Here is a 4,366-nt window from a genome sequence, read left to right as displayed (position 1 = left end):
TCCCTGGTCTTTAAATAACTTCATTTCTTTCTTTAAAGTTCTAATTTGGGGGGGGGGGTGTGGAATCAAGATGGCAGTGTAGAAACAGGACTTCCCCACAGCTCTGGCTCCCACCACTTCCATCACATGTAAAAAAATTTTAGAGCTACAGAACCCACAAAGTGACAGAGAGAAACAAATCTCCCACTGAAGCCAGCCCTGTAGGCCTATTGCACCATCCTGGGAACAGAGTGGAGTCCTGCGTTAGCCACGAGGTTTTAGCCCCAGGGCAGCCCTGGCCAGTGGCTGCCAGAGCAGACTTCAGGAGAGTGAATCACCAGCAGTTGTCATGGTTTCCAGACTTCTCAACCCATAAACACCGAAGATCAAGTAAAAGGTCAGTTGGGAACCCTTTTGGGAGAGGGGGTTAGAAGAGCATGGTCTGGTCCCTGCTTCTGGTGTGAGAAGTGGCAGAGGCACAGTGGCTGCCTCCAGAGCTCCTTGCCTGCAGATTGTAGGAGGACCAAGAGACTATTCAGAGGTTAAGTGATCTTGCTTTAACCTGCTTGGATCTGGGTCGCTGTCTTGGGTGGAGGTCCTGGGTTGTGTGGCCAGAGGGCCAGAGCTTGTGGGGGCTGCAGAGAGGGTGCCCTCCTAATAGCTCCAGCAGCTGTGAAAACCCCAGCAATTTGGGACAAAGCTCTCTCCATTCTGAAAGCAGAGTTCTACCATGGCAAAGAGCTCAAAAGTCAAGTAATTGACTGGCAACATGAGCAAGCAGAGGAAATGCAATCCTACCATAGATTCCTTTTTTGGGGACACAAAGGATCAAAGCATGGAATAGGAGGAAGACAATGAAGTCGATACTCTTACATCAAAAGCTCCCAAGAAAAATATGAAGTGGTTATAGGCCAAAGAGGAGCTCAAGAAAGCTTTTGAAAACCAAGTAAGAGAAGTGGAGGAAAAATTGGGAAGAGAAATGAGAATCATGCAAAAAAATCAAGAAAAATAAGTCAACAGCCTGACTGAAGAAAATAACACCTTAAAAATAGACTAACTCATATGGCAAAAGAAGCCCCAAAAGCCAATATCTTAGAAAGCTGAATTTGCCAGAAAGTTCTAATTTCAGTGATACTTAAGGGGGCATTCACATAACCTATCCCCTGAATCAGCAGCAGGACTTCCCAAAGAGGGAAAAGTTTTAGCAGTTTCTGCAGTCCCAGGGAGAGGAAAATTTTCTTGATCTTTTGTCAATTGTCTTAATTCCTGTAGTAGCAAGCACCCCAGCATCCCCAGGGTGGCTGCCAACACAGGTTCTTGGATCTGCTTTGATAAAGGAAAGCAACTCAAAATGTGTTAAGAAGCTTACTTTAATCAATCAAACATATCATTTATCTTGTTCAGGGGAAAGTCAGCACCCTGGACTTCAGAATATACAGAGGTTACAAGCATAAGTTACAAGAACATTTCAGCAGACAGGCTTCCAAACTGTCCAACCATTACATCCATCCATACCAAATCACTGTTACCAGAGAGGGAAGCATAAACATCTGGGTTTTCAAAGCCAGGGGGCTCTCAACAATGGCTTCTCAGAGTCTCATCTGGTCAAATCACATAACACTTCTCAAAGTGAGCCCCAAAGCAAAGCCTCACATAAGGGCTTATATAGCCTTCTCCTGGCTCAGAGAATGTAACAACCTCTTGACCCACTGCCCAATCACAAAGTATCTCCTGAGAAACAAGTCTCCCACCACAGGCTCCAGGTGTACTTAACCTAGGGGAAGGGAAGATCTTAAAATTTACATTCCCATTACAATTCCCTCCAGCTAGGTGGCGCAGTGGATATAGTATCGGATCTGGAGTCAGGAAGACCTGAGTTTAAATCTAACATCAGGAACTTATGATCTGTGTGACCCTGTTTGTCTCAGTTTCCTCATCTGAAGCATAAGCTGTTGAAGGAAATTGCAAACTACTCCAGTACCTTTGCCAGGAAAGCCCCAAATGAGGTCACAAAGAGTTGGACATTATTGAAACAATTGAACAACATCAAAATAGTGTATGTGATTCAGGAGCTTGGAGAAGTTCTCTATCCCTCCTAGGGAATAACAATGAGCACTTAAAAATATTCTGGGGAACTGAATGAGAACATGAGCTGGGAGAGGGTTGATCATTTTAGTGGTCTCTAGGTATGTCAGTCCTCTATGTTCTGCAGAAAAGTGAGAGTTAAAAGCCGGGCTCACACAGAAGGCAGCCCAAACAGGAGCTTGGACTCTGAAAAAAAGGAGGAAACAGGAAATCTGCTTTTTCTGTTTAAAAGAAATGATATAATACTGAGAGTGTCCAGGTAAAAATGATAGCTGTGTCATTGAGGGCATTAAGGGGTAAGACTGCCCTTGACAACCAGCTAGTGAATATGTTTCAGAAAAAGAGAAAGGTAGAAACTCTGGGGGAAAAGCTCAGTTGTAATAAAAAAAATTCCTGAGAAAAAATTAATATTAATAGTAGTTATTGTTGCTTTTGGTTTTCCTTTGTTCTCAAAAAAGACCACAACATCATGGAGGTGATGCCATGACATGCAAATGAATTGGATTTAAGTGAGGGAGGGCTTGGCAAAGTCACCAGCCTCACTTTCTCCTCTGGAGCCATCTGGGTACAGTGACCAGATACACTTCAGGATGAGTGGACAAGACCCTGGATGCAATGGAAAAACTTGGCCTTTCAAAGTTAAAATTTTTAGCAGGTCTCAGTTTGACTGAGGCAAGGCCTATTGAAGAATTTGTATACCCTTTCCAAGACCACTGGCTCTCACTGACTGGCCAACGATAGGCCAAACTCTGCTTGGTTGTGGCTTGGCCCTGACTGACTCAAAGTGAATGTAAATAGAAATTGTTTCTGTTTTGGCCAGAAACCCTGAGGGTCTTCCCCTCCCAGTTTGATTTCACCCCCCCTCCCCACTAGATTAAAGAGGTCATTCTTTGCCTCATTTTTTTATCTTTATAGCAATAACCACCAACCCATATCCCTATGTCTCTATTGCTATAAAATTTGCATGGGAATTGTAGATTATTATCCATACACAGGGCCAGCTAGATGGTACAGTAGTGTACAGTGGTGCCAGGCCTATAGTCAGGAAGACCTGAGTTCAAAAGTGGCCTAATTGTGACCCTGGACAAGTCACTTAACCCTGTTTACCTCAGTTTCCTCATCTGTAAAGTTAGCTGGAGAAGGAAATGGCAAACCACTCCAGTATCTTTATCAAGAAAATCCCAAATGGGGTCATGAAGAGTCGGATCCAGTTGAAATGACTGAACAACAACGAAAATCTATACAATCAGAGGTATCCATGATTAAAATATAAGTAGGAAACAGAAAAACTTTAACAGATGATATTCTATAGCAGGCTACATTGTTGTAGTCATATAATTAATGAAAAGGCACAATAAGTACAAAATTACACTGTGATCATTACTTTTTGACTACAAAAAATCTGATTCAGTGGAGCCAAAGTCACCTTAATTGTTCTCACCCAACAAAGTATCTCCCATAGATATTCTTTTGTCCTGAGTGGTGTTCATGGTGGCCTACAACAGCAGGTCAGGTCAGCTCTAGCCATGCCTCATTTTTCTTCTTAGCTAAATCCCCATCAGCCACCTTGCCATTAAGTGTATACCATCTGTATTGACCTTTCTAGTTTTAGAACTGTATTCAAATCAATATTGCCAGTGCTACTAGATTGGTATGTCAATCCACTTCCTTATAGTTCTAATGACTATTCCTGCTACTTTCCACCCCCTTCACCTAAAACTTTTTTTAGTCACTTTTACTCTTTGAATATGTATGTATACTATATGTATTCTGTATACTGTATGTATTCTCCTATTAGCATGTAAGCTCATGGAGGGCAGGGTTGTCTTCACTTTTGTGTTTGTATCTTCAGTGCTTAGTGCATAAGCATTTGTGAAATACTTTTTCATTCATTTTATTCATTCGTGATTCATTGTTTAATGACACTGATTATTAATATCAAGTGAGGTATACAGGCAAGTGGGCAAATTTATGCTCTCCAAAGGAGTTAGCTGGCATCGTGGAAGATGTCTGTGAGTTAAATTAAAGATAGATTCCCTACAGATGGTGAAGTCCTTCAGACATTCCTGTTTGTGGCTGCTGATGTGCTCAGTGCATCAAGTCACAGAATATTTTAGAGCTTTCTACATGAGATTCATAATCACTCAAAAGATTTCAGCTTAATTATCTACAAAGAAAAAACTAAGTGGATGAAGAATGCCTATTGTTCAGTTTTTGGCTATATCTATATAATTTATCTCTGTCTCTGTCTGCAGGTCCATTTCTCTCTCTCTCTCTCTCTCTCTCTCTCTCTCTCTCTCTC

This window comes from Petaurus breviceps, unplaced genomic scaffold, assembly GCF_028583685.1.
Source record: "Petaurus breviceps papuanus isolate PSGF00001 unplaced genomic scaffold, PetGlider_PUasm1.0 175, whole genome shotgun sequence".
Lineage (NCBI taxonomy): Eukaryota > Metazoa > Chordata > Mammalia > Diprotodontia > Petauridae > Petaurus > Petaurus breviceps.
Note: the sequence above shows the minus strand (reverse complement) of the source record.